This window comes from Adelges cooleyi, unplaced genomic scaffold (assembly GCF_023614345.1).
Source record: "Adelges cooleyi isolate 19-005CV unplaced genomic scaffold, UGA_ACOO_1.1 ACOO_flye_CR_arks_rails_tigmint_CR_PRNA_108, whole genome shotgun sequence".
In the NCBI taxonomy this organism is placed as follows: domain Eukaryota; kingdom Metazoa; phylum Arthropoda; class Insecta; order Hemiptera; family Adelgidae; genus Adelges; species Adelges cooleyi.
Window position 1 is genome coordinate 3,787,191 of NW_026095761.1, and position 11,928 is coordinate 3,799,118.

The window sequence follows — 11,928 nt, forward strand, 5'->3', positions numbered from 1 at the left end:
CCTGGTCGAATATTATATAGTTCTTCTTTTACATATAAATTACACGTGCAAAACCTTTGGTCTATTTAAACATGCACAACGAACCCGAGTTATACAATGGCGTTGGTCAAACAAAAATATATATCCTTAAAAAAATAAACGTAACAAGATACACTATGGTCATGGAATGGAAAACAATAAAATGGGAAATTAGATGACACGGTGAGTCGGTCGGGGTTGGTTTACAAAACATTTTTTGTATATAATAATTATTAGCAGCTATTCTCACGACCGTTTTGTTTTTCAAGATACCCATCTCTACAAAGCTCACTTTGTTAGTGCGTTAGTGTACAAACTACAGACCAACTAAAAACTAAAAACCGCACCGACGCAATGTAATATTATTATCGCATATCTCTCGCCGAGTTGATTGTGACGGACAAGTTCTTTTTTGGGGGAAAAACGTCATAAAATTATGTAACAATAAAAAGAAAAAGTAAAATAACATCTATTATATATGATATTATACACTGTAATTCTAGGTAAAACATTCAATTTACACGGCCGAAAACATTTTTTTTTTATAACACAACACAATAGTCGGTCGAAACAAAACGTAATTTCTACTTCGTTTAAATGTATTTATTACATTTTTTTTTCCAACTATAACTCATCCGATATATACATTAATCATACACTATTTATTCTTGGGTATTTGATTTATAAATTTAAAACAATTTATTTCAAAGTATAATGGTCGGTCGATTTCTAATATATACTTAGTTGTCATGTAAAAGTCTTTAAGGTATCACTGCCGAAATGCCAAACGTTTTTTTACTCATAAACTATCGCAGATCAAAACACAAGTATTTTTTGTTGATTTTAGCATAATATATAACAAATTTGTTTGGGAGGTAAAAACAAAAGAAAAAACTGTGATAAATTAAGATCACATTGTATAAAAACATTATGTAAAAAAAAAAAAAATTAAATTTCTAATTAAACACCCAGTGAGATATTGAGTAGCTCACGATACGTTTATCACCCTGTATGTATATATATATTATTATAGTAATATTTATATATATATATATAAATATTACTATCCCTCGTTAATTTTAAAGTCCCGCCTCGATCCACTCGCTTCCATGCTCCTTTCCACCTACCCCATTCATCTACAAACTTCCTTGATAATTCACCCATCACCCGTCTTACGAGGACCGCAAATAATGACCCCTCCTTTTCTTTTTATCAACAATAATTATCTTTTATGACAAAATGTAACGTAATGTAATAATGTAATACTATGTACATATTGTAATTTGGGTTTGACCCGTAAAATAAACAAATATATTAGCCAACTTTCCGACTACGGTGTGTTGTAAATGAGTTGCTTGCATTGCATTTACCCTAATGCAATGTGTTCGTGGTAACGAATCAGAGGGAATTGTTTTTGCCTCGAATGCCATTTAGCTATTTGCGGTTCGGCGTGCGGATGCCAAAAGCCGGGTCAAACAAAAATTTAACCAGGTACCTAAAATACCGATAAACCGGGACCAAACACCGGCGAAACTGCGTAATACCTGACACGTTCACAAACCCCACTACGGCTTTATCCTTGAAAATTCAGGAGCTTCAAAACACATAACATAAATATTTACTCGGCAGGCAAACCCATTCGTTCAACACATCACTGCTGGTTTTGCATTTTCAAAAAGAAACTCGAGTGATTTACTTTAGACTTTTCGAGTTTATTTCGGGTACACAATATTAACACAAAATCAGCTGCGTGCCTCGAGTAGAAATAAAAACACCAAAAGCGCACTACCGAAACAGGTTAGTTATTTTTCTATATTTTTTTGAACGTTAGATTAGTCTACCTTTGTTTTAAGTTTGAATTTTTGATAGTTGTTCAAAAGCTATAATTGTCGAATCAAAGCTTTAGATTTTCTTTTTTTATACTGTCTCTCTCGAGACCTCTTAGGGGTCTTGTAGAGATCCCGAGATTTGAATTGCCTAAGGGCCTCCGAAAGCTTAATCCGGCACTGACTCAGACTGTACCTATGGCATAATATAAATATATTGGTTCTAAGGTCGGCAAGTTTTACACTATCACAAAGTAACCCTTTTTTTTAAAAATACATTCACGTACAACTAAGTACCATCTGTATTCGTCATATAATATGTTCACATGTTTAACTATTTTTTTGCATGTCCGTAGAACACTGAATAATTATAGCGAATAATTATTTTATACAATCATATTTTTTAGTTAATTAACTTTTTTTTTGTAATTGTTTTTATGCAATAAAATAAAAGACGAAGTGAAACGATTCAATTTTCTCATCGTTAATCATTCGGCCAACGCTTGTCAGCAAGGTGACTCGCATAACAGACTTACATACACGGTAGAGATTAGTTATGCCATCATTCGACGTGGCTGTCCTAACATTAATAATAACATTATTATCGTCCATTACCTTTCCAAAACATTCCATTATAGTAGTAGCTCGACAATTTTGCCCGTTAATCTACTCTCAAAAGTCAAAACGATTGAATTATAGTCGTTGGTATTTCAATCAATGAAATCAGTGGTACATGTTATTATAGACCTGCTGTGGCGACGATTGGTGCGATTGAATTGTACATTTTCCATCATCAGAATAAGTAAAACAAGAAAAAATTTGGCAAAGTAAATTAAAATAACAACTCATGTAATTCTTTATGATCTTTGCCTATAGCCTCGAATACCGGTTGATTCTTTTAGTTTTTATATTATTGTAATAGGAAAATCACTGTCTTATGCCTCTTATGAACCGCCCCCAGTGTATTGCGATTTCCTCGACTTTGAAGTATTTAGCCGAATGAACTGTTCAATAAAAATATATGTGTTTTTGGTCGCATTATACATGCCTCTTCCCCTTTCGTTTAGAAATAAACCCCTTAAGAGCGATTTAAACGCGATTCATGGTGAGGCTGTGAAAGAACTGCGCATTAAACGACATCGCCGAGGGGAGGACTCAATGGGTCCGAAAACCGAACCTAGGGTACTGTGTTTATTTTTATGTCCGACAACGACGGCGCCACGACCCTTATCGAGCGGATTCCACAATCGCCTTGCCGCTGTTTATGTCTCTATTATATTATATATGGACCCGACCGTACACATCATAATATTGTACGTGACCTACCCGAAGTAGCGTCTTAACGTCTTGGTTTTATCACGCCGATTGTCTTTTTTTATTGTTATTATCGGTCTATCGCACTATTGCAGAAACGTCGCCCCAGAAACGAGGGGCGAATGTTTTGTTATTCGTGTGCAATAAAATGACAAGGCCGTTACACTGTAATAACCGTAAAATATTGATGGGCTGTAAAAAGAAAAAAAAAATAGACAAAACGTGTACCTGTCTCGTTAACGGGACTACCGCAATAGGGTAGGTTAGTGGGCGGGGTTCGGTGCGAGTACAGGGTGCTCGGTTAAGTATGAGACACTCGGAAAACGATTATTGCAATTGTATAGCTTTTCTTTTTGTTACAAGTACAATACCTACTATTCGACTATTACTGGAGAGGGGATTTTCAGTTTTTTAACATAGGTATTGTATATATATATTGGTTTTTTGCAGCTCAACGTGGCTAAAAAATGTGAACGATCTGTCGATCAGACAGAATACGTAGAGAAAATGTATTTTTTTATAATTGAGGATATAATTTATCCGCGGTGTTTGTCTGTGGAGCAAAATATCATTGGGTTTTGTCAGTCAACGCTCACAAAAGCTCTGGGTGTCCTCTGTTGGAGACTAACCGCATCGGCGCGTGTGCAACGACGGTTAAGGTCACACGGCGTTTACCCGATCGATATTTAGTGCAATTGAATTTGTTTTTTTCGTTTGCTTTTAACTTTTCACTTTGCTCCGCTCTGCCCGCCTCCCCTTTTGGAACGTTACTGCGTAGTTGCTATGATCACGATAATAACAGTATAACCTAGTCGCCATTGACATTGCCAGCGGCATATAGCCATCGATAACACGGCTGACCGTACTCGGGCCACACCCAGTCAAAAACCACCCCCTTCTGCCTTATGGTTTTTCTTTAAAAAAATTAATAGTAACAACTATAATTACCTCCGGATTGCCGAATGGATATTTCGAAATAACAGTGATACTAGTCGTTCCGAGGAATAAACGTTCGTTATAAAAAAAAAAACGGCGTTAAAAATCTACCTGAAAAACAACAGTTTTGTCAATATCTATTAGGGATTTTGTCATACAGTTAATTATTTAAAATTAATTAATAGCAGTAATTGATAATATATTTGGTTAAAAACGCGGTAATTAATCGACTATAAAGGTATGTGGTTATAGATTTGAATGTCGGTAGAAAAATACAATAAAAACTAGAGGCACGCAGTGATCGGCATGGCCTTAGATCATAATATTATGATCTGAAGACATTGCCAACATTTTGTGTGTCGTTTCTTTATTTTATCATAACACAAAAACAGTAGTTTTCAGTAGCAAAACAATAAGTATCGACTCGAGAAATTTTCAAAATATAATATGATGTTTTTCATAGACAATAATGCAAAATAAGTAAAATATCTTCTAACATATAAAATCAATTTTTTCTACGTATTTTGTGATCGACAAATCGTTGTACATTTTTTATCCCCTTTAAGAGCTGCGCAAAGCCAATGAATATATAACGTTATGTAAACTCCCAATCATCCGCTCTCCACTATCGCATATTGACGGCATTTGTATGTACGATATCATTGCTATGCCCTTTGTCTCTTGTTCGGAACGGTTTATATTTTATTACAATGTGCGTTCACCGATCGGCCGAAATCCAATAATGTAGCTTAATACATATATATATTATATTTTTCTTCTGTTCCTAGTTGTCTTATTTTTTTTCTCCAATTTTTTTTTATGCACGCCGTCCGAGACAGCCTCGACGCGGCCACCACGTGTACCGCACGATATCCACGCATGTACGCTGAAAAACGCCATGTGACATGTGTGTAATTAGACACCGCCGGCAGTCAAGTTCAATAGCCCCCGGCCAAAGTACTATAATATTTTTATTTTATATTATCATTATCCTTCTGCACCGAGATGCGTACGAGCACCGTGTAGCCGTGTAACTAATAACTCGGCCTTAAGGGTCTGGTAACGGGGTTGCCACCTTTTTTACCGTCTTCGCACTTCGAGCGGAGTATAATATGTAAAACACACAGAATACATGCCTATTTGCCAATATCCACCACCAGCTATCTTCCGTCGAAGCCATAAGTCTATTCTTCAAACTGTATACGAAAAAGTGTCGGCAAGGACAAATCTTGTTGGCGGGCTCGCTGTAAGAACTCTCCTTGTTCGTCGTTGACTTTGTGTAGTCTACGATTCTTCGATTATTTGTGTGTGCGCAAGTGTTTTTGGATCAACGACATTTTGAAAAAATGTACAAAACATTTTTTTCCAAAAAGAATTAAAGTAGTAGCAGACTGAAATTATTTGTGAACATTTAGCCCCTTCTCCCATTTGACGAATAATATGTTATACCGCATAATCGTCGTGGAATTATCATTATTTACATTATTATAATCGCGGACCCTCGACTCGGGTGTCATTCAATATAATTTTCCCACGCTCGTTAATCCGTAAGGCTTATAAGTTATTCGATTAACAAATTATATAATATTTAGTGTATACACACACACACACACACACATTACGCTTTATGTGTGTTTATTAAAATCTCTGTAGAGACCTCGAGATACACTGTAAACAGAAATTGGGACTGGAAAGCACATTTTGGGGTGCAACAAAGTCAGCTTTTCGTTTGCCCCACAATACACCGTTTTGTGTGGTTGTATAAAATATCGTTTGCGATCAGCGCAACACAGAGGTCAATGGATGGAGTGTATTTTTTTTTCTTTGGCGATCAAAACCATTGGTCATAGGCCCTGTGTTTTCTTCAACAGTCAATAGTGCACGTGGTTTAATCCGGCCCAGTGTTGGGCTAATTATAATCTGATTAATGATTAATGATCAGTCTTCAAAATGTTACAAACATACATAGTTAACATAGGGACACGATAAATGTAGAGTTAGAGTAACTAAATAAACAGTCGGCAAAGTAATTATATTAGCATTGTAATCGCGGTTGGGTTGTTAAAACTATTATCACAAATTTAAACTACCGGCAAGACATAAAAATATATAAAAATTATATTAACGAAATTATATTCGGAACAAAAGAGTTAGCGCACATTTGTTGTAAGGCTCCCAACATGTGTTGTACTGAACACAATAATTACATTATTTTTTTTTTACACGGCGTTACATTGAAGTGCACAATAAAATACCTAGTCTGGCGGGTAATTTACCGACCTGGTTTGAGTCGGTAATTTTGGTCGGTTCAAAATGGAACGAAAGTGCGGGAAAAATAATAATCCATCGATCATCGCCTTTATAATGAATTTAGTTATGCCTAAATGACTGTAACCGGATCGATAGCTTTTGTTCGGTACAACTATTTCGAGTTTGACGTTAAATGCTAATTAAATACACGTACAGTGAAAAAATACACATAAGACTTTACCCAACAAAATGGCATACGATCGTAACCGAATAAGAATATTGTATCAAAATAAATATAAAAAAATAATAAATAAATATGACCACGATAAATGCTCTATTAGCCGACACGGATTTTTTTAGCACGGAACATGCTTTAGCATTGGCCTCCCAGCTCCAAAACGACACGAAATAGCGTCACGAAAGTAGCGCGCCTACTTTAAACGTATAATAACATAATATAAGATGCCATCGACATAATAACGAGTTGTCGTGGCCGTCATGCAAACGTTCTATAACGATTATAGATCAGAAATAATCACTATTCAGGAGCCAGCAGGCTAAAGCATGTTCCATGTTATATAATACATTTTAGACGTTAGGCTTTATGCAGACTGTAACTTTTTTTTTTTAAAGAAGTCCTATTAAAAAGTTGTAATGATTTATGCTTTATGTATTCAGCACTAACATAATAGGCTATTTTTTATTTTTTACACAGGTCTAACATGGTTTGTTCGTTTTAAAACCAAAGTATAACGTTGAATTATTGTAAGATAATGGTAATACATCAAAAAACCAATTGAAAATTAAATCGATTCAAACGTTATTCACCTAATAGTTTTTTTAACCATCGTAAACCGCACGTGCGTCGCACATTGCACACCAATAAAGAAATTTTAGTTTTTTTTTAATAGATTTCTCAACAGCTGATAGACATTACTGATCTATGGTAACATTTTTCACACTGTCGCGCATCAAACAAATCAGTATCGGAATGGCATAATAAAAAAAAAAAATAATAATAAAAAAACATTACACGAATACAAATAGCAATACAGTGGTCTTTTCAGTACGTACGCATCTATGTTTTATAATCTTGTTGCTTTGCATAATATTATATTGTACTGTACCATAATAGGAACAACTTTGGTTTCGAATAAAAAAGACACATTTCTATACAGGATGATAATATTTCACAGTTAATATTTAGCCTGAATTTATAACCCAACTTTTGGTTCATTCATAAACACACATATTTATATTTTATGAATACATGTTAATCGAAAAATATTAGTTATTTAATTATTAAACTTTCTTCTCAAATAAGATTATAGTTATAATAGCTCACCTAATTTTTATATATATTTTTCAAATTATAATCCTCATTTCTTACTAAAAATCTATAAATTTAACATTTTTAAACAGTAACGTAGTTCTATAGTGTTTAATTAACGACGCCTCTTTTTTTCTTTTAACACTAACCTAACTTTCTTTAATTTGGAACAGTTTTAGTTGGAATTGTCAAAAATGTTAACAAACACTCAATGCAATTGTCTAACCCACAATTAAAATTATTGTTGTTTCTAAAAAACATTCCTATTTACCAGTGTGTACCAAATAAAAATTGCAATTTTTATTAATATTTTTGAAAATTGTACTTAAAAATTTAACAATTCTACGTATAATGTTCATCTAATTTGTTTAACAACTATATAATATTATGATTTAGTTAGTAAATTTCATTTATTCGCATTTGAAATTGAGAACAGCACCCAACATTTTTCATCTTGAAATTATGGCACGCTATTACTTTTTCGTAAATAGCTAATAGGCAGTCAAATTGGTTCTAAATTTACACGGAGTACTCTTTAGATATTAGACATAGTACCTACTAACAATATACAATTACAAACCAAAAAAATATCGAAAAATATCCTTTCTCCTAGAAGGAATGGAAACCTACATATTTTATATATATATATATATATATATATATATATATATATCCATCAAAAGTAATTATTATATTATAGTAATCTTACTAACTTGACGATGACTTGTTATAAACAAAACCCAACAAAAACACTTCGCTAATTCAGTGTAAAATCCCCCCTTTAAAAGATATTTTTTTAAACATCTCAAGTTCATAAAGGTTGAACACATGATATATTAATGGGTCATAGTAACCAATTAATATGGAATGACTAGCGAATAACTATGGAGAGCATACAAAGATAATAATTTTCTATATTATTTTAATGGATGACTAAAGTATTTTTTTTTTGATAAATAAATATAAAATAAAAAATAACAACTAAAAAAAGCATTAAATCTTCTAGGTTATTGTCTGGGTTGTAGTTAACCCTGTGAATGGAATATCTGCCTGTAAAACTACAGAATTAATCAAAAGTCAAAACGATCTTTATGGCGAGGAAAAGGGTAGCTTTGGCAAGGTCACTCGGATCGATGCGGGCAGCCCCCTTGAACCCTTCACTAGGCACTCATTTACAGTTTAAGCCGGTATACAATATAATGTGTTTTCCCATATGTCTAAAAACAGATTATTCTATGAGCGGTGGCGAATTTTAAGCAACAAAACTAGACAATTCCGGAGTGAGCATTTGCCTATGTGAGCCACTGCTGGCCCAGCCCCTCAAACGTTTTTTTAAAACAAATATTTAACCGGATATATTTCAAAGTCTCAGAATTATAACAGCATATGTGAATGGGGTCCTCTTAACAGTCTGTTTAAATGGGTTGGGGGTGTTGACGGAAGAAGGGGGACGACATTTTTTCCCCATACGTACCTAATCAATTCGTGGCTAATAGTTATTTAATAGTTATTTGTACACACCTAGATTTACAAATTAGCTTTGCAATAAGAAAATTGGTAATTATAGGTTTACCTAACCGTAAACCATGTAAATATTTCCAAAACCCTACACAAACTACAACCAAATTAAATAGCAGGTAGTATATTATATGAAATTGCTTTGTGTTTTTAATACAAATTGGAGTTATAATTGAAATGTGCAAAGTACTTTTAGGGGTCAGCTGTGATGGTAAATATTAAACATGAATTTTGTGACATATTACTCATCTAAGTGGTGGTTCCTTGTAGTATTAATAAAATAGTAAGTATGCAAAAAAAAAAATGGGTGGAGGTATTTATTTAATTTATGAGAATGGGATCCCTAAAAGATTTTCTGCGTTATAGTTCAACATGTCTAAATCAGACCATGAATGTTTAATAATTTAACCGATAATAATAATTAACCAATTTTGGTAGTAACAACCATTAATCTGACTCTAAAAAAATCGTTAAAAAAAACTTCATAGCGATTAATCATATTTTGCGATTAATTCTAGACACAATTTTTGATTAATCATAATTGATAATATTTTGCAAAAACAATTTTCATATTTAACTCATGTTTGAATAATTTGTTGACAATTTTTTTAGTTTTGAATTGTAATTTTCGTGATTGAAGTTGCTACAACGTGTGTAAATGCAAAATTTACAAGTAATAATAATATACCATATCATATGGCTTGTTGTTTATCGAAAACAAGTTGTTGTTTGAAACGTATTCTGTTTTGTCGTTTGTGTTTTTAAATGTTTGAACTATTTTCTTACACCGTGTAATACCCTATTGTTGTATAAATTATCGCGAATATCTATTTTGTAAATTTACACACAAACTTACTATACTACTATGTTGTCCTAAATTAAACATTTATCACAAGCGTTGTTTACCGGTCGTCGTCTGATGCCACTGGATGCTGTCGAAACGCTGACCTGGGATGTACAGGAATTTACAGTCTAATGTAATACCGTAAGTTTTTGATCTTTTAACTCGGTTGCCGAGGAATATTGATAAATACCGTTTTGACTTATACTTGGAGTATTGGAAATATAACATAGGATTCAGTCACGCACTGGGGAACTTATAGTTAAATAATTGTTTGTGTAAATGAGTAAACGAAACACCTGGAAGTGCTCGAGAAAGCAGCCTAACACACATTATTAAAGATCTTCGATGCTCGATCAACACTAGTGGGGACAGATTTTTCCAAAAATCCGGGTTTGATTCATATTGAGTTAGGTGCACTAAAAAAAAAACAATGAAAATACCAGAAATATTAGATTTTTACCATTTATTCTAACCACAAAAGTACAATAAATTAGGTAACTTACTTGAACTTGACTGAGCACCGTAATAATCGTACGTCGTAAATTACAAGTAAATTTTAATTGTTTTAAATAATGAATAATTTATTATACATGAAAAATATGTATACATAAACGAATTTAAAAAAAAATTGAAACTACATCATAAATTGTATTTTGTAATAATATAAACTGTGTTTATAATTATTATTTAAATCAAAGATTACAGTAATAAATATGTCCAACGCTTGATCTTAAAGTATTATGTATATACATTATACTTATCTAGTAACACTTATTACTATTAGTAGTTTTTTTGTAGTAAGTGGTATTGACTAGGATTATTTTCCTAGACCGTTTTAATTATAATTATTATTCAATTTTAAAACTACTCGCTAATTGGCGTGAAAAAAAGTGCATCAGGTTTTCCTCGAAAATAAATTTACTCATAAAAATATCAACGTACATTTTATAACAGTTAATTTTTGTACATATAATATTATTATTATTTATGTCTTTAAATTAATTAAATATTTAAAAAAAAAAATCATTTGTACGGTTATTTAAAATGGTTGTATTCGAATTATTTAATATGTATAGTGTTATATTTGAGTTCCACATCCATATACAATTATTTTCCAATTTTATATTTGTATAAAATAACATTTTAATTTTATATATTTTTTAAATTGTTTCACCTACAATTTATGCTTGTATAAAGACAAAAAAAAACCTATTATAATAATTATAGTAGGTATTAATATTGTATAAATGCCATCCGTCTGTCTGGTTGCCAACATTTCATAATCAAGGGGCACTATTTGTGTTTGTTGATAAAATTATAATATATTATAATTTATAATATCTGATGCTTGCAAAATGTATCAGTTATCATTGGTAAACTGAACACGGGTGTAAGTCGTAAACCGGTAAAAGGGTTAGTTTCTCCCTTGAAGAAAAAACGTTGGATCATTGCGATATTATGTCGTATAGTACTTGGAGGCCGGAAGACGAATATAAAACACATTCAAGTAAAAAAACCTAATAATTAAATATAAACTTTACTTCAAGCATTTTGACAGGGAGAGGAGGGATATAGGAAATGGATCAGCCTATTATACGGGAGAGGTTTCCTTCCCTATTTTGCTCTAGCCTACTCCTACCTACCTTTCCTTCAATCCTTTCAACTCCTCTGGATATCAATAAATACACACATGAATATATTTCATAACCGTGAAAATTTAGAATATTTGTTTAAACGAGTACACAGATCAAATAAACGAGTAATCCCGATTACCTTAGTATCCAACAATAGACAATAAATATTAGCAATCATTGATTTGTGGTTGACCAACGAATGGAACAAATTTTGATCTTACTGAAAATTGCAAATTTTCAGTTGACCCACGGCTATAA